This window comes from Microcebus murinus, chromosome 28 (genome assembly GCF_040939455.1).
Source record: "Microcebus murinus isolate Inina chromosome 28, M.murinus_Inina_mat1.0, whole genome shotgun sequence".
Lineage (NCBI taxonomy): Eukaryota > Metazoa > Chordata > Mammalia > Primates > Cheirogaleidae > Microcebus > Microcebus murinus.
In genome coordinates, this window is record NC_134131.1 from 8,100,301 (window position 1) to 8,125,369 (window position 25,069).

The 25,069-nt window shown below is 33.1% G+C and overlaps 1 protein-coding gene across 3 annotated transcripts in view; it reads left to right on the plus strand.

Moving 5' to 3' along the window:
* The first annotated feature begins 4,785 nt into the window (after positions 1-4,785).
* Positions 4,786-25,069, plus strand: part of CNTN6 (contactin 6) — a 282,265-nt gene continuing 261,981 nt past the window's right edge. The window contains exon 1 of one of the 3 annotated variants that reach the window (XM_075998472.1): positions 4,786-5,447. The gene's annotated coding sequence lies outside the window, so the exon portion shown is untranslated. The remainder of the gene's footprint in view (positions 5,448-25,069) is intronic. The other 2 variants (XM_012740481.3, XM_012740492.3) reach the window with 2 other exon arrangements.

A 25,069-nucleotide genomic window follows, 5' to 3' on the forward strand; every position in this document is an offset into this window, starting at 1 on the left:
TAAAAACCCTTGTCCCCCAAATTCTCAGGGAGGAGGATTTGAGAAATTTCTCCCATCTCCCTGCTTAACACTACATGGAATAACTCTTTCTCTGCCATGAATCCTGCTGACTCAGTGTATTGGCTTGCTCTTTGGCAGCCGGCAAATGAACCTGTTTCCGTGGCAACAATTGCAGCCATGGAGGGATTCTCTCCTTGAGGCCTTAAATGGAAAAAAGAGCAGTGCTTCTTGCTTCAAGGAAGGTGGCTTTACTGGCAAAGGAATTCCATCATAGAAGCTCAGAGGCTCCACCTGTTGGCCTGGACCTAATGTTGGGGGTTCCTGCTAAATTATACACTCTCACTGGACTAGGTGGGAACCGAACTGTTGGCCTCAATGTCCTCCAGGCCTGGTGAGCATGTGAGAACCACGTGTACTTAAGGAGACCCCAGAATGCATGCTTCAGCAACACTCAGAAGGAAGAAATGAATTCAGCACACACATCAGCTACTACACTAAATGTGAATGGGATAAGCTACCCTCTAAAATGACCAAGTCAAATTGTGTTTTAAAAAAAATCTAGCTGAATGATGACTATAAGCAAAATAATAAAGCAAAGTTGACGGGAAATTGTTAATGTTCTAGTACACACAGGACAATACAAACCAGAAAGAAAGCAGGAATGCTGAAAATAATTCAAATATAAGAGATGTAAACAAATTTTAAAGGATTCCTAAAGATGTTGTATAATTATAAAGATGAAATGCACTAAAGATATATTGATTACATACTATCTATGTTATATATGTATATGTGTGCATGTACATATAAAACTTTTATCTATTAATATAGCAGCAGAATCTATTTTATCTATTAATATAGCAGCAGAATCTATTTTATATAGTAATATAGCAATATAGCAGCAGAATATGTAGTGCAAAACCTTCTTAAAAGATGATTATTTCATTTAAAAAAATCTTTGCGGGAAATATTTAATATCTTTCTCACAGAATTTGATATGCTGAATAGGCAAAATGTAAAAAGGAGTATCAAAATTCAAATAATAAATCAATATTACAGTGGATTCCTGAACCAGACTGCATCAGTTTGGTCCCTCCTCTACTATATCTCCCAGCTGGATGTTCTTGGACAATTAAGTTAACGTCTCTGTTCTTTAGTTCCCTTGTTTGTTAAATGTGGAAAATAATAATATGAAACTCATCTGGTTGTTGTAAGGATTGAATAAATTACTAATGCAAATGTAATGCTTAAAATATTACCTGAGGCATATTTTGAGTTATAGAAATTCTCTACCAATATGGTTATTATCATCATTATAATTCTCTAGAAAAATATAAATGAATCAGACTGACCCGGGTAGATCTAAAAAAAAAATAAAATGACTAACAATCATAGAAAGAGATTGGAGAGGTGGTTTTCATTGTTCTACCGGAGTCAGTAACAATAACAGCAACAACAACAATATTTTGGCAGAATTATAATCTTATTAATTTTGTTTTCTCAAAGCTTTTAAGGGAATCTAGTATCTGTCATCATTTAATTTATTAAAAATCAACCTTATTGAGATATACTTCAATATGAAATAAAATATACCCATTTGTACAGTTTGATAAGATTGTCAAATGTACATACCATGCAATCACTGCCACAATCATAACCAGAATATATTCATTACCCTAAACGTTCCCTAATGCCCACTTGCAATTAATCTCTTCCCCCTAAGCCCTAACCAACCATTCTTTGTTTTCTATCAGCATAGGATTGCTTTGCTTTTTCTTGAATATCTTTCTGCTAGCATAGCATTTTTAGAATTATCCCAAGTTGTGAGTATCAGTAACTTGCATCTTTTTATTGCTTTTATTACACTTATGAATGTATCATAATTTGTTTATCCATTACCCTGCTGATGGATATCAGTGTTGCTTCCAATTTCAAGCTATTATGAAAAAAATTGCTATGAATCTTCCTTGTAAATAATTGTATGCACATATGCCTTGGTTTCTTTTGAGTGAATACATATGAGTGGAATTATTCAGTGATATTATTTAAAGAAACTGCCAAATTACTTTACAAAATAATTGTAACATGATATAGTCTTATCAGTAAAATATAAGAGTTCTGGCTGCCTCATCCTCAAAATGCTTTGGCATTTTATGTATTCTTAATTTGAGCCTGTTTAATGAGTATGTAATGGTATCGTGTGGTTTTGATTTTCATTTTTCTGATAAATAATGATGTTAAGCACCTTTTTCATATGCTTAAATGTCATTCATATATCTTTGGTGAAATGTCTGTTCATATCTTTTGTTCATTTTTTAACTGGTCACTTGTCTTTTGTTATGGAGTTGTAAAAATTCCTTAACAATGTATTTCAAAGAACACTCATTTTTAATTTTGAAGAAGTCCACTATTTCCATTTTTTTGTTTTGTGTTTTTATGTGTGTATGTGCATTCAAAGAAAAGTCTACCTAACCCAAGAAGCCATATATTTTCTTGCAGAAGCTTTAAAGCTTTGCCTTTAAGTATGTAATCTATCTCAAGTTAATTTTTTGTGTATAGTGTGAGGTGATGGTTAAGGTAAACTTTTTCCAAACGAATATTTGTTTGCTCAAGCACCACTTTTTGAATTAAAATGCCTTTATCATTGAATAACCTGATACTTTTGTCTAAAATCAATTCACTGCATATGTATGGATCTGTTTTTGGACCCTCAATTATGTTGTACTGACCTATCCTGCCAGCACTATACTGCCTTTACCACTTTAGGTTAGTAGTCAATGGTAAAACCACAGGATATGTTTGCCAACTTGGTTCTTTATCATTTTCATTTTACTTTCTTGGTTGTTTTCATTTCCATATAATTTTAGCCTCACTTGACAATTGCTTCATGAAAACTTACTGAGATTTTCGATTGGGAATTATTTTAAATATAAAGACCCATTGAAAGATAATTGACCTCTTAAAACATTGAGTTTTCTGATCCATGAACATAGTATATTTCTTCACTTACTTAGGTCAGGTCTTATTTTAGACCCTTGCTGCCTCCCAGTGTTTAAAGATTAATAAAAGGAGAAGATACCAACAAAAGGATCTGAAAAGGAGTAGCCAGTGACATGGAAGAAAAATCAGGAAGGTAGATAAAGGCAGTAAGTACTTAAAAGAGGAGTACCTGGTAAACTGTGTTAAATGCTCATGGTAGATCAAGTAAAATGAGGACTGAGAATAGTTGATCATTGTATTTTTCAATGTGTGATTCAGTGTTGTGTATGATAAGAGGTACTTATATGGAACAGTGCTGGCAAAGACCAATAACACTGGAGTCAAGATGAAATAAGAAACTATAAATGGAGACAATACGTGTAGAGAATTCATTCAAGGTGTTTTACTGTATAAAAAAGCAGGGAAATGAAGCAATAGCTGGAGAAAGATGTAAGATCAAAAAGGCTGTTAATTTTTAAGGTTGGACAAGTAGCATCAAATCTCTGTGCTATAATGCTACAGAAAGGAAGGAGAGCTGATGATACCGGAGAAAGAGGGACAAGTGGCTGTAACAGTTCCTTGAGTATGCAAGAGAGGCTGGGCTTGGCCTGCAGAGGGCACCTGGTCCACCCTGAATACAAGAAGAAGGCAGTCTGTGGTCACAGGGGCAGGTATGTGACTAGATGCCATGGCAGGGGTTTACTGAAGGTCTCTTCTGATTCCTATTCCTTTTCCAGTAAAATAGGAAGCAAAGCAATCAGCTGTCCTTGACTGTGGGGCAGAAGTATTGGAGGTGTAGATAAAGGGTCCTTCATGTTGAATAAATTCCTCTTGATGGAAAAAAAAAACAGCTATATCATAATTATATTTCCTATACTTCCACAGAAAAATTCACTTTGGCACTTTTACAAACAAAAATATTTTTATTTCTGTAGAGTGAGAAATACTTCTAAGTTAAACAAAAAATTAGAGGTTCAATTAAGACAAATGTGATTTCTATGAAGTTATTCATCCAGTTTGCCTACCCATGAATTGTAGGAAAGTGTAGTATAACCCGTTTTGAGTTTACCTCGTGTTAAGGGGCATCATCCCTTCTCTACAACCTTTTATGATGGTAGTTAGACCCAATGAAGAAATGAAGTGTGTAACTGATGCATTTTCAGTGGAATATAATCACAGAAATACATAGAACATAGTCATAAAATACAGCCATAGAAACTTACTTGGTCATCAGACAAAAGCAAACTGGGGCCAGAAGACATCTTTTGACTGACTTAAATTCGATTTATCGATTTCATTTTCTCAGCATCCATTTACATTAAAATTCTAAGAGTATAATTTATTTTTATTATGACATGAAAAAAAGTCCAAACGATTATTCTGTTCTCATGTTACAGCTATGTGTGTATGTGTTAATGTCTGTGTGCATGCATGTGCTTCTCCTGTTCTTTAGTTTTTGTTTTTTTTTGTTTTTTCTCAGAGCACTTAGTCCCTTCAAAACCAATGACAAGAAACAAACATACTAAAAAGTTTAGTTGGAGGGCTCAGTGTGAAACACAATGACCACTCTTTTCCTTGCCCAGTTATTATGCAAACACATAGACACTTGTTCTCTGTCTCTGGAGATTGTAAATATGTTACTTGGGAGAGCAGCAATACTCTTGCGGTCTTGTTTGACTCCACTTTCTTTACATTCTTGCCTGTCTTTCAGAAGCCCCATGCAGCATATTTTTAAAATATAATTTAGAAAGCCTTTAATGACAGTGCATCTGATCCTTTCATTTGATTTCCCTTTTCTCTTCACCCTAGCTAATAGCAGGAGTTACTGGCATGCTTCAGAAAGCTTACGTTTGGATACTGTCTAAATCAGTGCAGACCCTTGACCGGCTTAATCTTTGCTTGCAAATGACAATGCAGTGGAACCAAAGGAAGAAAAAAAAATGACTTCCTTTCCTGTTGGAAACCTAATAAGTAGTTAGTCTGACCCAGTTTTCAATAAGAGAGATTTTTCTGATGACCCGACAGGAGTGACTATCTCCAGTCAAAGAAAGAGGAGGGTGAATTTAATCTTTCATGCCACTGGAATGGCAGCTGCTCTCTGCTCTCTCTGATTCTGTAAAGGATGATAAAGATAGGACTGGATTTCAATGTAGGGAGAATTTTCCTTTTGGATATTCCAAACGAGAGCTTTGCACATGTGCTTCAAGAACTAATTGTCTAGGTTCCGTCAGGAATGCAGCAGGAGAGGAGCGTATTTCATGCTTAAGACCAGAGAAGAGCCACGCAATACTCAGTGGATAAAAGGCTTGCGGTCCCAGCTGGGAAAAAGAGTCTCATTATCTCCCAGCTGCATAGACATTCCATACGGCTTGGTTCTGCCTGGATGCACAGCATGCCTGGCTGAGAGCTTGAAACAGAGTTCTGCAGGAAAATTGTAAAGATCCCGAGACGTTTCCCTGGTAAGATCTGTAAGTACAAAATTGTGCTGTCTGCTGCAATGAGAACGTTACTGGGCAAAGCTGCAGCTTTTCTTCCTTTCAATGTCTTTGTATTAGCATAACAGGTAAAACCTGGGGCTGGGGGAGAAGTCACTGCTTTATTGATGCTGTGTTTCTATGATGCTGATGCTTAAAATGCATTTATTCCTTGAGAGGGAAAAATGTGTTCAATCTGTATTCGGGGGAGGTTGGGATCAAACCAGGGGAAGAGAGACTACAGGTATATTTTTCGGTGTTTCACTAGTCTTTGCTGCAGTAAAACTAACGGGCAAGACGGGATGACAGTGCTAATTCTGGGACTTTCAGATGGCTACACGCCCTTTCTGTAACGGCAGATGGGAAAATGTGATTGCTGAAATTCTCTCTTTCAAAGGGATGAGGGGTGGGGTTTCTAGTGTGCAACCGGTGATTTAAAGGAATGATTATAAAGTTTCCCAGGGGAGGGTTTGGGTAAGAGGATCAGAGCAAGGCTGCAGGTCACATGGGCTCACCAAATTTTGTCTGGCGTTTTGCTTTTTACCCAGCCTCTGGGTAATAGCTTCTGGAGTTTCCTTTGCCATTTATACTAGTTAAGCTTGTCAGTATTAAGCTTCTTATAATACTTTATGAAAAGTTTCAGAAGTTGGTGACTTGGGAACAAAACTTTTAAGAGCCCTGAGATTAGCCGTGTATAACCCATTATGTTAATGGGATACTGTAACATCGGGGTTTGGGGGGGGAAATTGGAATTCATAGTTCTTGCTTCTCCAAATGAAAACTACTTATGTTTAAATAATCAGCATCCTGACTATGTCCTCTGAGAAACATTCACAGAATGACTAAATAGAAGTTATGCTTAGGAAAAAAAAAAACAGGGAGAACAGTAGAATCACGCAAAATCAATTTGGAAAATGAGGTACTCATAATTTTATCTACAGTGGCAATGTTTTCCGAAGATATCGGTAAAAGAAGGAGCATATGTTGAATATTGAACTGCTTGTTTTGAACAATTTTCATTTATCTGATGGGTTTGTTTATCATCTCTTTTATTGTTGTTGTTGAAGGTTTCACCAATTTATGTGCATTGTATTTTATAAGGAAAGAAGATATTTAAGCAAATTTTGTTTTCTCCTCCTTCTTCACACACATGTGTACACCTACACATAACAAAACAAATATAAACAGACAAAAATACTGACACAATTTGTATCAAAAAACAAATACAAAGTCATTTCCTCTTTGATGCTTCAGTGGGTTTGGGGTTTTCTTTTTGTGTGTGTGTGTGTGGTTTTTTTTTTTTTTTTTTTTTCAAGCAATAATCGTGGCTGTACAGTCCCAAGATTTCAAATCTATAAATCTGGAAACTTTTATATAATGCTTTATATGAGGTTATATAAATGCATAACTTATCACATCTCAGCAAAAACAGCCCATCATTTATAATGAATGCATTGCATTACTTCCTTTGAACATTTCTAGTGAAGTACCGGATTATGTTTTTTAGAATTTCAGTGTAACTTTCCTTAATGAAAAAAAATTCACTTGGTCATTTTGAAAATGATTACATATTTGCTCTGAATTTAGACCAAAAAAAGTCAATTATATTATGAAAAGAACATGTGGTATAATATTAAGTTGATTGCATACTTCGGTTCTTTTGATAAGTGAAAATATTCAGTAGTATAATAGTAAATTTATACCTTTTAAATTCTTTTATAGAAGGGCAATGAAATCTTTGCTTATTTATTGCTTATATATTTATTTTAACGGCATATTAATTAGAATGCAGTAGCATGTGATATACTCATCAAAAATAACACAAGCTAAACATAAAGTTCAGAATAGAAATTCCATCACCCATAAATAAGTCATGAGATTTGGAGACTATTATTGGAGACATCTTCATGTATAAATTCAGATAATATGATAAGAAAGAGATAGAAAGACTGTTGTAAGAATGATTTCTTTCCATACATTTTTTTTAATTAATAAAAAAAATATTTAGATAACATGGACCATAATAGATAGGTAAATAAATGGATAGATGTTCTATTATAAGAATGAGACCCTTCTCTGGAAAAAAAGAAAATATCAGGTTTGATTTTTGATTTTAATTAAACTGAAAAAAAAGAAGTTGAAACACAATGGAAGAAATTGCTAAATTTCAGGTATTATTCCTTTTCAAGGGAGATATTAGTTCTAGAAAAATAACTACATGGTTAAGAATAAAAATTGTGAAAATATTAATAATTTGAAGTTGTTTTATAGGATTCACGTTTACATATTAAACAATCTTTTATAAGTCTTTGTCATGGTATTTAAATAAATTAAGGAATGTACTTATTGTTATCAACCCTTCCCATACCACTTGGATTTAACTTATGTTATCAGTTCTAGATGACTGAATTTTTACATTCTAGCTGCATTCCCATCGTCTTTGTTTAGACTTATTTCATATTTGAAAGGCATCATTCCTTACCAACTTGTACTACCTGATTCACCATTCATGTGTTATTTTGAATTATTTTCTAGGTTGTTGGATTTCTTTGTTAAGTAAATAATACCCCCCCCACCAAAGAAACAGTCATAGGTGCTATAATTTCTGTGAGTTTTCATACTTGAACATGTCTTTCTTTTGCCTTATACATGGAAGACAGATTATATTTCTTGCATTAAACTTATTTTTCCCTTGAGGCCTGTGTAAATATTTGTAAGCATTGCTGGAGACCCTTACTTTGAAAGTTGAAAATTGAAAAAAGTTGTGCAACATTTTTAGATACGTCTAAAATTTCCACCCTTAAATGTGACTTGCTTTTTTATGGTGAATGTCTATGTGATTCTTTTTTTTTCCCACCAGATGTGTTCTCAATTTGTTTGGTCTTTTTTTTATTCTGAGATTTTGTTGTTGTACTTTTTTTGTGTCTCTTCCATCCCCAGGGTGTGGGCCAATTGTTTCTTTCTTTTCTTCAGGGTCACCAATTCTGTACATGTTGGATCTCATTTGTCTATCTTCCACATCTATCATATTATACAAATTTATTCTCAATTTTGCACTTTTCAAGTTCATTTTATTTTATTTGTCAAAGATGGTCCACCACAACCACATCCCTAAAAGTAATTTTCAAACAGTTATTTTATAATATTATTGTTTCTAATATACTTTCATCTCTGTAATGTTTTTCTTTTTTTCTATATTTTTTATTCTCTCTTTCATTTGACTTCTGATATTTTCTTTTAGTTGTTGAATTTCTTTTAAAAAATATAGACAGAAAGATATTTGAAGATATTTAGATTATGTAAGAGTAATTGTCTTAGCATTTTCTCAAAACTGTGACTGATTCTTCTTGAGTTTGTTTTTGTTTTACAACTGCATTTTTATTTGTTTTTTTTTTCTTTTCATATTCTTTTTCTTTCAAAATTATGTGTGAGGGATAAATAGGAAGAGTGCAGAAGATTGTTAAAGCATTGAAACTATTCTGTATGGTTTTATAAAGATGCATACCTGTCATTATACATTTGTCCAAACCCATAGAATGTACCACACCAAGAGTGAGCCATAAAGTAAACTATGGGCTTTGGGTGACAATGATATGTCAGTGTAGGTTCATTAGGTGCAACAAATGTACCATTATGGTTCAGGATGTTGATGGTGGGAGAAACCGTGTATGTGTTGGAACAAGGAGTATATGGGAATGCCTTGTATTTTTTTCCTCAATTTTGATGTGAATCTAAAACTGCTCCAAAAAAAAATAAAGGGTATGAAATAGTTTTTAAAAAGTATATTCAAGTGTTTCCTGCTAATTCCTTTATGAATATTATTCACCTTTTTTGGAATAAGATCAACTATTTGTGGAAAAACAGTGAAATTAGGTGTTTGTGGTAGAAAGAGTAAGATAGGGTATGCAGCTTTAATTTATATTTGTTGTCCAAAATGTATAATTGCCAAATTTGTTATCTTCTTTATTTGAGAGACCCATCCTCTTGATTGTCACTCGAGTGAAAGGTATAGCTTATAGTAAGGCCATTAAGGCATGGTCCTCTGTGTTGTGACATTGTGAATATACTTTCCTTCATTCAATATCTTCTTCTGCAATCTCCTCTCCTCAGCTACCAAGTTTTTGGGCAATCTACATCCTCATAAAAATAAGAGAAAGTACTTATCAGTTTTCCCCAATGCCTCCCTACTCCCCCAAATGTCCATGTCTTTTGGCATTTGGCAAAAATGAGAAACTGCTTTAGGTTGTACTCTGGGGTCATGTCCACTAACATTTTTATTGAAGACAGAGGGGGTTTTGCCTTGTTTTCATTTTGTATCCCCACCACCAGCATTGCTACCTTTTAATTTCTATTTTTTGTTTCTGCAGGAAAAGGGAAGAATACAAATATCCTTAATGAGTCTTAAGTAGAAGCCTTTAGGTTCGGAAAAGTTCTTTAAATGGAAATTTCATTAGAGAGTAGTTATTCTCTATTCATATTGACAAAAGCTGTTCTAGCTAAAATTGAGTTCATGCACACCATGTATTCTAGTATTAAACATGTATTGAGTTCATGCACACCATGTATTCTAGTATTAAACATGTATTGTGGTAAAGGCATAATATAGAGCATAGTAGAGAAAAAGACAGCCGCTGAGCATGCCTTCTGATAGTATCTCCTATTAGCCTATATTGATGAAGCCTATGGCCCACTTAACTATCTTGCAATGAGTCCTAAGGTAATTTACAGTGAATTTCCACCATAGTAACATGAATTAAAATTTGTAGACTTTAATTCTTTTTCAAAGCAGAGTGATTACAAAACTATACTTAATAGTTTTCCAATTAAATGAGCAAACAAATGAATGAAATTATGTAGGTCTTGAGATTCTTAAAAGAAGCAATGAAAGAATACTGTTGTATCCTATGAAGTATAAAACCAATGATCTTACAGGTAAAAAAATATTCCATTTTCTAAGAGTGATTGAAGTAATAGTAAGAGCAAGATTCTTGAGCTGAAGTGTCTCTGATGGTACCTGCCCTTCTCTGTATCCAGCACAGAGTAGCTCTGTGATCTTAAGCAAATTAGTTAGCCTCTCTATACCTCAGTTTCCTCATCCCTAATGGAGATGATACTAGTACTGACTTCATAGTATTATTAAGAGAGTTATATGGGTTAATATGTAAAAATGTCTTAGAAGAAAGCCTGGCAATTGGTAAATACTCTGTGTTAGTTGTTTAATTATTGTTATATAATTATTACTATTATAACATTCATATGTGAGCCTTGGGATCAGTTGGGTAAAAATAATATAAAACAATAAGAATAAAAATTATAATTATCATCTAATCAATTGTATTGGGTATTTAGTAGAGAATTAAATTTGGAGTGTAAATCATAACTGGATATGAAAATAGAGCTCAGGGAATATTGAGAGAAGATATAGAGATGCTGGTCCTTGGATCCATATAGCTTAAAAATAGAAATTGTATTTCTGTATATGCCAAGCAATTGGACCTAATCAAGAAAAGGGGGTTATTTAATTTTCTGATTATAAAAGCAATACCAAGAGAAGCATAAGAAAAAATAAACCACAATTCATAATTACTTTCTTCAAAGAAAACCATTACAAATACTTGTCCATTTCTTTCCTGTTGTTATTTTTCGTTTCTATTTTTATAAATACTCTAATAAAGTAATGTATACACCTGGAAATAGCTACTAGAAAAATTAAAATTGTGAGACTGATACTAAAATAATGAATAATTATCTTCCTATCCATTTGCAGTCCCAACTTCTAGAGGTATTTTGAACAGTTTATTTTATTGTAGTTTTTTTCTTGGTGATCATCATTATAAATTTAAATAATATATTGGACTTCTATTGCAGAATCTATAAACTTAAGACCATGTCTGTGGATTACTTTTTAAAGATGGGAAGTTTTCCATATTTTCACTACTTTTCACACTTTCACACAATTTTGGTTGTTACACAAATTTTTGAATTCTTTGGCAGTAATGAACATCTATCTGTATGTACACTTTTTGGTGAAGCAGGGAATTTTAAGTATTTAAGGAAATACCAAATTCAATAACAATCAATTTCTACCACTCAGAATTACCAAATGCTAAATTCTATTGGATGTTTAACATTTTCTGTTTCCATAAAATAAGCAATACTAATATAATAGGATCTATATTATAACCGTACATAATCCATGCTTCTCTATGCATTACCATAAATTGTATATGTATATATGATTTTTCTTATAGATGTATGTGTGTACAAAATATTATTTTAAAATATGAAAATGGTGTCATACTGAAAATAAACTTATTTAACTTGCTTAATGCATTCCATATTAGACTATTTAGACACATTCTTATAAATATATACTGCTCTAGAATATATTCATCATATATATATTATATATTTATCATTCATTTCATTGTTGATACATATTTAATGTATTTAAAGTAGCCACTACTGCAATGTTCTATTAACACCTTACATTGAGAACTTACACACATGTGTGACGTTTTTTATAAAGAATATCAAAACTGGGCTATATGTCAACAGTTTCACGTGTGTTATGTCTGATCTTAGAATCTCTGTCTTTTGATTAATTTGCTTAATTCATCCACATTTATTATGATTGCTGATGGAGTTGGACTTATTCCTTATATCTTGTTTTATAGCCTACTAAAATGTTGTGGGGTTTTTTTGTTTTGTTTTGTTTTTCTTATTGCCTTTCATTGGTTGGACCAAACATTCATTATTCTCTTTTTTTTCAACTTTTACTAGTCTAAAATGATACACTCTGTTTATTATATTTTAGTGAACGCAAGTATTTTAACCTCAAATAATCCTTTTTATTTTCTAGTAAAGACTAGCAGTAATATATCTATCCTCTTTACAAACAGGATGATGACTTCTTTAAATTTACTCCAAGATATTTCTCCCAGTGTTCAGTTTTTCACCATTTAAACTGCCTCCAATATTTTTAGTCAATGTTTATTTAAATTTATGACATGTTTTCTTGAGTTCTTTATTTGCCATTTCTTCTCACTACTTGCATGCATCTCCTGGATTCATTTCTTGTGTGCTGAAGACCATTTGAAGGTTGTTCCACAAATAGTATTAAACTCCCTCAAAATTTATGTGTTGAAATTGCTTATTTTACTCACATTCTAAAATAATACTATAGTTGGTTAGAGAACTCTTATGTTGACTCATATTTTTATCTCAACATTTTTGCACATCCTCTTTCATAATCTTCTGAAATATGATTTTGTTCATGAGAAGACTGCTGATCTGATAGTCTAATCATTACACCTTTGAGATGTGTCTGTTTTTTCACTCTGGTAGATTTTAAGGATTCCTCTTTGTCATTGAAGTCTTCAAGTGTACTCCAATGTATATAGTTGTGGTGTTGTTTTGAATTTATCCCATTTAGGCCCCTACAAGTTCCTAAATCTTTCTTCAACTCTGAAAAATTCTCAGCAATCATGTATTTCACTCTTGAGTCTTCTAAATCACTTTATTTTCTCCTTCAGGAATGCTCGGTAAGTATTTTGGTTTTCTTCTAGTCTTCTATCTTTGATTTTTTAATTTATTTTCTATCTTTTTTATATTTGCCTTTGTTTTGGGTGTTGCATTCTCTGTGATTGCTTCTGATCTATAATTTATACCTTTATTTTTCTTTCTAAAAAATGTTTTTAATTCCTATTGCATCTTTTCAAAATTGTCCTGCTCTTCTGTTTGTGCCTAATGGTTTCTTTCTCATCCTTAAGCTCTTCAAAAAATTCAAGTAAGTTTATTTTAAAGTTGAATAATGATTGTTCTTCTGTTTTTAGTTTTTAAGGACAAACCCAAACCCTTCATTACTTGTATCTGCTGAATCTCTCATGGTGATTCATTCCTCCTGACACTTAGGATTTTCTTTTATGACAAATTCACCTTCAGCAGATGTTGTTTTCTATGGGAAATCAGCATCTTCTGAGTTGTGTCTGTTTCTTCATAGCTTTGCTTCGCTTTTGCTTCTAAGTGGCTCTATACATTTCTCCTGTCCTGCCTGGTCTACTTTCTATGTGAATGTTTTGGCCTCAAATTATCTTACCACACAGATGGAATGAATTTGTGCCTTGCAGCCAAGATTGGCACAGATTTGGTTTTACGGTTGCCTCTGGAGAACTCTTTTTTCCAACAGAGTATCAGGTTCCTTTAAGCTCCTGTGTTAAGCGTGGTCTTTTTTACTTGGGTTATGCTACCTTTACTACTTCTAACCAATCTGAATTTCTCTTCATTTCGGACCCCTGAGCAATTTATCTTTCTCATTTCCATCCTTGGCTCTGTATGCTCTTTAAAGAGTTTTTTATACTTACGTATTATAGCATTTTTATTTTGTCTATGGTGAAAATGATACCTTTCTGCATCATATTGTGTAGTTGCATATACTTCCTTATACTTTCATGTTGATTATAATTTTTCCCAACTTCTTTCCATCTTCTAGAAAGTCATCAAACTTTCTGACTTGCTAGTATTTCATTTTTTCTGGCACTCTTATGGAATCATGTATTTCTTTTGCTATATTCTCTATCAGTTCAACGGTACTTTAGGGGTGAAAACGTATACTCATTCCAAAATCTCCAACCAGAGGTTAATTGAGAGGTTTAAAAACAGATTTTTCACTAAATTTGTACGTGGTTATTTTTCCTTAATTTTAAAGACAATTAACTACATCATCACATCTGCCAATCTTTTTTGGCAACATTGGTAAGTCTATGGCATATGATTTAACAAGAAATAGTTAATGCTAATTGTATCTGTCTTTCTGTTAGTTCCTCAAATATTAATGTAACTTATTAAAGTGCCTGATTTAGTCCAAAAGAATAGTTTGCCCAATGAGAGAACATGCTAGGGAGCCTTCTAGAATTTAGTTAGGGAAGCTGGCCAGTGGACATTCTTAGTTTATATATTCTTTGGGAGTGGCAGCTCTATTAATTCCTTAAATTTAATAGTGTGCAAATTCTTAAAACGTAGAGGCAATTATTCAAAAACTTTGTTAGCACAGCAATTCCTAGTGACACAGTACAAGCTGAATGCTAAATGGACCATTCTTTCTTTAAATGGTTTCTACTGAATAAAAGTGAGAATATTGGATGGACTTTTTAAAAATGTTTTTTTAGGTCTCCTTTTAAGGCAGGAAGGAGGGACTCAAATACGATATTTGTGAAGTTCCTAGTAATTTGTCACTCATGTTTATAAGAGGCCAGTACAGATGAGCTCTCAGAAAAATGTAGACATTTTATTTTCAATGTCTTTATTTGTATATTATTTTAAAGTTTAATTTATTTGGCTTCTCTCATATTTGGATGTCTAAAGGGTTAGCATAACAAGCTCTGTATGAGGCCTTCTGAAGTATCTTTGTAAATACCAGCAGTGGAATATACTTGTCGGAATAGAACTCTTAGAAAAAAGAACATAATTTTCCTCTCTGGCGTCTCTCAGAGACTTCTAATCAGCAAAGAGCAATAAATGAAAGAGAAGGTCAGAAATCAGATTTGCTGCTAATTTTCTATCGGCTGATATAAGAGTAAATTAAAGAAAGTCCTTAAAAGTTTTGTTGAGATGAAAAGGTTACCATTACTCTAGGGTTGATAGAAAGCAAATTAAAAAAAAAAAAATGTGTAACATGAAGATGTTTTCTAGGCATTCAATATTGTTAGTGTATAAACTCCAAAGCATGCTCACTTGTGAATTTGTGATGCTGACGGATGTCATAATTCTGATATTCCTACATACATATTTACTCAAAAGTGCATATGGAAAAAAAGTTCTCTTAGAATTAGCACAGTGGCTATAAAATGTGTGTTTTTTTTTTTTTTAGAGGTGTCAACTGTATTTTTTGTTGTTATTTTGTGCGCCTATGTGATCTGTAGATAAGAGAATGAGCCTTCCTAACTGCTTCTTCCTGTCAAGATACAGGGCACTTTGGTGGCAAAAGCTTTCTCTTTGCTGATTTCACTCTTGTTCCATCTTTTGTCATGCAGATATACAAAGTGATTATGCAACGACAGAAACTACTTTCTCCTGGAAAAAAAGGAGACTGGAGTTGAAAAGGAAAATAACCTATTTGCCACGTGTAGTTCAACATAGAAAGCCAAACAGAGGTTTTCACAAATTTACACACACACACAACCCAACACAATGCCTCAGACAATTGCTTTTACCATTAGTGGCTCCTTTTACTTAATAGACAAAAGTCATTTTTCACAAAGAAATGTGGAACAGAAAAAGGTCATTTTATGCCAGTGAAATTTAAAGATTCAAATATATCTTTGGATATCCTAAAATAATTTTATTCTCATAGTGTTAGCCCCTGGGTATTATTTTCTTTCATGATTTTCTATCTACATGAAGTTTTCTTCAATTAATCCAAAAATTCTGGTTAATTCCGATTAATAATTTAACATGCCAAATTACCAATATTAATAATATCTTAATTCGATAAAATATACTGGTAATAATTCTACAAATATTGACTCAATACTTACTATGTGATAGATGCTATTCCAGGTACTGGTGATGAAACTATGAACAAGACAGAAAAGAGTCCTTCTTGTTCTTGTGAAATTAAAATTTTAATATGTATTCTTGAATTCAATTAACTACTCATCTTTACCAATTTGAGGGCTAATATTGTTAATTTTAGATCTTACCTGAGAAATGAGCATTAGAAGCTATACAATTGTTTAATTCCAAGATAATTTTTAATAAGATAACTTTGTATGGTGACATACATGAAAATGACTTTGTAATAAGGGACATGTATTTGCTAAGAATAATAATTATTCCTTTATTGTTATAGATAGTGATATATTCTGAGTTAGCTGGAAGATTAACAAAAATAGGATCTCATGTTATTTACATGTTCATGTTCTAATCACATGTCCCAACTCCTTTAACTAATATTATTTATTTTTATCAAGTGAGTCTTGTACTTGTGGATTCACTAAGATGGTAAAATTTGTCCAAGATTTGCAAACTATGCCAAATTCTTAAATAACTGTGGTAGACTACTATAGATAATGCAAATAAAGTGAAATTAACAGCAAACAGAATATTGTTTATTTAAGATATTTTTTCTGATAATAAAAATTATCTACATTTCTTATACAAAATTTGGAAAACAAAAATATGCATTAATTCTTTTTCTATCAGTCAGCTTATGCTATCCTTTCAGTAATTGTGTGTGTGTATATTGTGGACGGCAAAAAAAAGCCAAACTCTGTAAAATAACTTTAAACAGATTTACTGTGAGCCCAATTTGAGGACCATGACCCAGAGCCATGCCCAAGAAGCCTTTGAAGCTTTGTCTAAAGGCTTGGAAAGTTTTAACATAAGGAGCTGTTTGGGATGTCCCCAAAGGATGTCCCCAAGAAGGCAGGGGGGCATGATGAAGCATGTCTGACTTCCTCCTGGAAAGCAATTTAGTTTCAGGGTATCCCTTTGGTCACAAGCACCAGGGGGTCCATTCAGTCAGCCTGTGGGGGAGAGGGGAGGGAGCCATAACATTTTATTTTAGTTCGCAATCCATATAAAATACACGATTGGGATGAATTTATACATTCTGGTTTACAACCTGTTTTTATTAATTAACATATTGTGAGCATTTTCAAATATCATTTTCTACTAAAGTTGAAGATTTTCCCCACCAGATGGGTGTTTCATATTTACTTAAGCCAGTAACCTATCATTAGATATTTATCTTTTTCATGATTTATGAATAATGCTATGATGCATATCCATGTACCTGAATCTTTTATATATGTCCGATTATTTCTTAAGAATAAATTCTTAGTAGTGCAATTTCCATGTCAAATTGCATGTTTTTACAGATGTCAGTGTGTATATTTCTACATCGTCTTTCTGGAAGACAATTCCCTCTGTACTTACAGGCAGATGAGTGCTATTGCCCACACCTTTTAAAATACTAAATGTTATTAATTATAACAACATTTATATTTGAATTGCAAAACGAACACACAAAAGTATTTCAGTATTACTCTACATTCATTTTTTTCTATACATACAGGGCTAAATTTTTCTTGGGTGTTTGGACCATTGGTATCTGCTTTTTTAAATAAAATCAGCCCATGGTCTTTGTTTATTCTTTTGTGATTTTACATGTTTTCTTGCAATCAAGAAGTTCATTATATATCAATGTGACAGCTTGTAATTTTCACACATCTCAAACTATTTTCCAAGTTTACAACACACGTATCCTATTGCATTTTAAATGTGAAACCTTGAAAAATGTATCAGAAACTATTGGAACCTCAGTTTCCAAAAGAGTGGAGCCAGTAACACCTGACCTGGCTTTCACAAATTCAGAGAGTTTGCATGAATAATTTAATGTTTCTACATATACTTATATAACCATAAGTGAAATACAGCTGTTGTTCTTAGTCTTACTACAATTAAATCGGTATTTGGCCTAGATTGTCAATCAGGCCATGAACAAGCCTAAATTAGTAAATTTGAAGTTTACTAAACATAGGTACTATGTTTTCAACTGTTTAGCTCCAGCACCTAGCATAGTGTCTGGCCTGTGATGAATGCTCAATAAATGGTTGCTTAATGAAGGTAGATTCTAAATATACTAGAGAAACATAAATTTAAATATATCTGTGCTCATTCCAAGTATGCTATTACAGTGTCATCTAAATCTAATGGTGAACAAAATAGCACATATTAAAATGATAATTAATGTTAAACTTCAATTTATGTCTCTGCCCTTGGCAACCATGTTAATCCACTCTATGATGAAGCAGTCGGGACATTTAAGTAGTTATTTATTGCACCACCACAAGTTGTATTTGAGACCTGCCTTTTGGAGGAGATGTTTACTGTGGCTTTTTAAGGGATTTGGCATACCAGGAAAATTCAGAAGTGCATATGCTATGGCAAACAGGTTTGAGGGGAAAACCTGTCATTGTAAACATCTCTGAATTAATAAACAAATTTACAAATCACAAAGAGATAAAATATAAGTGTGATGTGTGATATTTTCTTCTTCAAATGCCCCCCAAAATGGGAGATATATAACTTGATTCTCTAGATGCTCAGACAAGAAAGAACCTCTTAGTTTTGTTTTAGCTTGCATTTAAGTTATTATAACATTGTGTATGATCCTATTTTAATTTGGAAGAAAATAATGAAATAAGGTGATTGGCTTTGCCAAAAAGAGTCTTAGGGACCAATTTTTGTTTGATTTAGACTTGAGTATGTTCACACTTTGTTTGGTATATTTAGTAATAAAGGTTAAAGCTATGAAACAAACATGTTTTGTTTCTAGTTTAGAATAATGACATTTATTAATCAGGTTAGGCTACATTACACTGCAGTAACAAATCAGCATGTGCAACACTGAGGCACCTGTTCTCTATGAGAAGACTCAGTGAAAAGATACCCTATGAATATGTGCTTCCAGTTTCCGTAAAGAGAGTTTTTGAAACTCGCAGTGGCAATTAAACATTTTCACTAAAAAGTGATACATATCGCTTGAATTCCCATTTCATTGGCTGAAGCAAATCATTCACAAGAGTGAAGAAATGAAATTTCTTGTGTGTGTGGAAGGATGAGAATGAGAAATACTGGTGATAGCAACAATATATACGACTTCGAGAGTTTACTAACAAGAAATGGTTTGCCTGGCCCTTTTGCTCACTGATAAATCTGCTTCAGTTGTGTTAAGCAATCTCAGGTAGCCACCAATACCTCACGCAGCTTTTGTGCTTCTCTTTCTTTTGTTTTATCAAGATGCATTTTCATTTTTTGTACATGTTAAGGAGTGAATCAACTTTTTTTCCTCCTGATATTCACTAAGCAGCCACCTCATTGATTGTATTTTTTACTCATTGATTCATTCATTCTATCAGTAGCTATTCATCTGGATCATCTGTTCACCATGTCCAAGACTCTGTTTTGGAGTATCAGATCTTAGAAAGATGTACCGTGTCCTCATGAAACTTAGAGCATTTCAAAGAAATATAGTTGAATAAAATATCATCATAGTGCCCGGAAGAACATAAAATGACCAAGTGAGAAAGTCAGTGTAGGTAGGCTTCCATAGGAAAGTGGTCAGTAGGCACAGTCTAGTTCAATGTGAGAAGAAAGTGTTCACATGGAAGAAAAAGCATGTGAAGAGAAGGGGCAGGAACAAGGGACTGAAAGAACCAAGGTGCAAGTCCAGGTGGATCAGAGGTCCAGGTGACAGAGGAGACCAAAGCTTTATAAAAATATACAGACATGTAAGATTCTACCGTGATAGATAATCTCCAATGATGACAAACAATTCCTTCCCTCCCTATTGATACCCATTACTTCTCCCTTCAAGAAGTGGTATTGATTTCCGCGCCCCCCCCCTCCTTGATTCTGATCAGGCCTCAGGATTTTTTTTTGAACAACAGAATTCGTAAAGGGAAGCTATGCCAATTCTTAGCCCTTAAGAGGCCAGGCAACTTCTTTTATTTTCTTGGAATCCAAACCGTATGCTGGAAGGAAATCAGGGTATCTGCTGAAAAGAGAGGACTATAGAGTCCTTGGAGCATAAGCCACCACATGAAGAGAGAAACCACATGGAGGGACACACAGGTTGCTCACCTGAGAGTCTGTGCCAAGGCATGCAAGAGGGACTTTCTTGAATCTTTTGGTCCAGTTGTGAAATGAGTGATCCCAGGTAATGCTATGTGGATCCAAAGAACTGTCCAGCAAACCCACAAAATTTTGAGAAATAATGAATTGTTGTTGTTTTAACCACTAACTTTTGGAGTGTTTTTTTTTTTTTATGTAGCATTAAATAAATCAGTCACTTGTTCAATTTTTATAAGGAAAATAAAATGCTATGAAGAGTCTTCAAGTTTTTTTTTTTATTTTGTACATTGCAGACCTCTAATTTATTCATCTCCATTAAAAATATACCAGGACTCACATGGTACAAACATGCCTCTGAAAGTTATGTGTGTGCATATTTTGGGCTTAAAAGTCTTTAAAATTATAAACTCCTATCTCAGACCAGGGAAATGAAAAAACAGAAAATTCCTGTTAGATTCATTTTCACTTTGATGTGTATGGTATGTGCAGAATTAGTTGGACTTTGAACAAAAACATAATACATATTCTCACACATACAAGACTTATGTGCTAATTTTGGCCTTCAAAGGGAAAAGAAATGAAGAGTAAGGCAGGTTCACAGATACCCATATACTTAGAGTCAAGGATATAAATGACTTCCTTTCATTCTTAAAAACATTTATAAATTTCTTAAGTGATTTTTTTTTAGTACACTGTGGACTTGAGTGTTATTTTTATGTCAGGTTATAAATATTGTTGGTTAGAAGCCTATCCAATGAACAACTTTTTTCTTTTGCTTCATATATTTCTCTTGGCTCATGGTTAGCCAGGACAATTTAGAGGTGACAATATAACCAAAGATATATATATATATATATATACATATATATATATGTATGTGTATATATATATATATATATATAGTATAAAATCATTGTTGCAATGAAAGTCAACACATTGATTTTTGTTGCATAGTGTGATTATTTTGTTTTGCTGGCATGCATCCTTTTGGTCAATAATAATAACAACAGCATAATAATAAACATTGAGTTCTTCAGGTATTATGATTGTAATTGTCAGGGTTATCCAAAGAAAGAGAACTACAGGCCAATAGTGGCATACATATAGATGGATGGATGGATAGATAGATAGATAGATAGATAGATAGATAGATAGATGATAGATAGGGATTGGCTATCATGAGTAAAGAGGCTAAGAAGTCCCAAAATTTTCTGTTTGCAAGCAGGATACACAGGAATAGGCATAATTCCAGTCTGAGTCTAAAGAGCTGAGAACCAGGGGAGCCAGTAGTGTAAATGCTAGTCTAAGGACAGAGGAAGATGATGTGATGTCCCAGATCAAACAGGCAGGCAGGAAAGAGAACAAATTATCCTCTGCTCCATTTTTTTATTCTATCCAGGCCCTTGATGGGCTGGACGATGCCCACTCACACTGGGGAGGGCCATCTGCTTTACAGAGCCCACTGACTCAAATCCTAATCTTATCACCCTCAGAGATACACCTAGAATAATGTGTTGTCTGGGCACCCCATAGCCCAGTCAAGTTGGCACATAAAATTAATCATCACGATGATATTAACAGGTAAGAGAAATTCAGTTGACTCTCTTGATAAATAGGTACTTTTCACATAAAAGCCAGAGAAAAAGACTATAAAATATGTCATATGATTTGAAATTACAATTGTTGAATACCCACTTCAAAGTTTCATTGTTCATTTGAGGATCAGATTTTAAATGGATTCAACTCTCTATATAATTATGACATGACTGAATATTTATTCATAGCAAATTCAAGAACATTCATTTATGATTGCCATTCATGTAGATGTCAAAGATGCCACTTTTTATTGCATATATTGTGAGAGGGTAAAACAAATAACCTTTCCTGCTGAAAATTAGATTACTTGTTAAATGTGTCATTAATCATGTTTTAAATTCCAAAAGATCAAAATGAAATGGCTCAGAATTTTCAATTTTCCAGGGTGATCAAATCTGAGCAGGTTGTTAATGTTGGACCATGTTCCAGGTGTGTTGGCTAATTTCTGAAGATGCTGCTCCTTTCTGTTCTCTTGCCTTTCAACTTTCATAGCAGGCACTAATGTGTGCAATTAACAAGATTTCAGAGTTCTGACCCCAAAGACAGAGAAATATTTGTAAGAGTTGTGGTCCAGCCAGATTAGAATAATACAAAATTAGTACGAAATGAATGGAGCTGCAAAGAGGTGTTACTGAAAGGAGTTAGTTGTAACTTAGGTCAAGGAGTTTCAAAATCAAATCACATGAAGTTATTTAAGAGTGTAACTAGGACCCAAAATAATCCACCTTCATCTGAAGGGGTCTCCAGTTGTTATAAAATATATAATTATAATTAAGGTTCAGTATGTTCTGGTGAGTCATATGCAGAAAAATTACCCTAGGCAGAGATAGCCCCCTGCACCTACATTCTGCTTTCAAATTTCTTCCCAATAATTTTTTTAACCCATCTGAGGTGGTAAAACTGCTTAGAGGATAAATGTCTTTTAAACCTGGGTAGTTAAAGAATAAAATACAGAGATAATGACATAAATCAAACTTATGGCATTACAAGTTGAAAATCCCTTATCTGAAATAGTTGGGTCAAAAAGTGGGTCAGATTTTAATTTTTTCTGGATTTTCAAATATTTATATATACATAATAACATACCTTGGGGATAGGAAAAAAATCAAGGCATGAAATTCAGTTATGTTTGGCCTAAAGATAATTTTATATTATAATATTTTTAATGATTTTGTGCATGAAACAAAGTTTTGACTACGTTTTGACTGTGATGTGTCACATGAGGTCAGGTGTGAGATTTTCATGTGGTCACTCAAAAGCTTTGGATTTTGGAGCATTTGGGATTCTGGATTTTGAAATTATGGATGCTCAACCTGTAATGCCTTTAAGTTTAGGATTAAGTTTGCATTAATTAGAATCATTTCGGTATGTTTGGTGTGGAAAGTGCTTGTCATAGTTAAGACTGTTTGGAGCCTTTGCCAGATTTTACTTGTGCTTGCACTTTTAGTTTTGTAATTAAATAACTGATTTTAGACTTAGCAGTTTAAGTCAGAAAGTAGTATACATAAAAATTTACTAATTAAAAAAAGTTTTGATATATTTAAAAGGAGCTAGGTTTTACGATTTTATGAGCTTAAGACATATGATTTAAATACTTGGAAAGGAATTTGTTATGGTCCTAATGGTGATTGGTTAGACTGTGAAAACACTCTTAAGATAATAAAAATTCAATTTTACAAATACCAGTTAAAATATTTAAAGACACTGTAATAAAGTAAGTTGTCGATGGTCTTAATTCTTTAGGTATATTTAGTCTGTTCAATCTGAAATGATTGAATATTAATTATGGCAAAAATAAAGTTTTTCTTATGTAAAAATAATAGACATATCAATTAAGGTAAACATTTTAAGGAGGAGAAAGCATTTATATTTGAAACTACAATAAATTGGATATTAATTTATGATTCCCAAAGAGTCCTGAGACCCTGAGCTCTAAAGAGATTAAAGCGAATTGCCAGAGACTACAGAGCAGTATCTCAGCCTCAGATTTTCATGTGGTTTCCACATTCATTCTCAGAGAAGCAAGGCAACTTTTTGTAGATGCACGCAAAATTTTAGACTAACATAATGTAATATTCTGGATATAGTCTCTATTCTTTTATTATTGTTATTTTTTTAAACCTACCAAAGCTAAAAGTACACAAATAGTACAGTACACTTTTAAAAATGTCAAAATAATGTAAATAAGATATTATCTACTATTGTTTTTTTTTTTTTTTAGTCCCAATTTAAAAAAGGAGATTATCTTTGTGGCAATAATTTTTGACTCTAAACACAGCGAGGAGCTCTTGGGCTGCTGCTGACTTTTTAAAAGGCTATAGTTATTTTGAGTCTATATTCACACATATTCTTATTTAGAACGCATAATCATTTATTTTCCATTATTTCTTTCCTCTGAACAGATCTGAAAAGAAGATCTAGTTATATCTGCAAAAGTTATATTCTCTTTTTTATTTTTCTATTTTTATCAATATTGATGATGGTCCATCTGAACAGATAACACAAAGACCATATTTCTGTTTATATGTACACTCCGACTTTGTGTGTGTGTGTATACAGCCTTATCAGGTTCTTGACAAAGGAACCACAAATAGATTTAATCTTTTTAATGCTTCTCCCTTGCTCTTTCCTTGTATTATAACTTTTAAAATGTTTAATTATTTTTATACATTTCTTCCACATACAGGTCTTTATAGCTGGGTCTCCACTGCGAGTCTATTTTAAACTACCTATAAGTGGTATTTTAAAATTGTTGCCTCGTATCGGAGCATTCCTCTATCAGTTTTGGGGGCTACACTTGAATATTCTACATGACCAAATAAGTATCAGACCAATGTCCTTCTTCAGGAAAAGTGTTTTATGTTCTTCTTCACATCTGATATTTATCTCAGGTGCATTCCAAAAGCAATGAACCAAGTCTTTTGAAAAGAGATAGAAGAATCATTTTTTAAAGTAATAATGTCAGGGAAACAGAATTGCTTTTTGATTTAGGATATGTAAATATTCACTCTTATTAAAAGATTGACTTTAAAACATATCCAACTCTGCCAAACAATAGAAGAATCCACTTTTTTCTTCTTTCTTTCCTTTTTTTTTTTTTTTTTTGATTGAAGAAACCACATAGAGCAGGTATATCATCATGGGAAAAGTAGGTACTTTCCATATCATTGTCAAAAAGCAAAAATTGCTTCTTGATTTAGGATCCCATAAACTCGTATGAAGGTGTGAGAAGCCGGAAGAAATCAATAACATCCATTGTTCCTTGGATGGTGGGCTACGCATATTTTAACCTCTGAACATTTCTAAAATAAAAACATTTCTCTCAACGCCGGCAAATTTGGGAAAAAATTAAATTCCTTTTATAGATGAATCTTGGAAGAAGG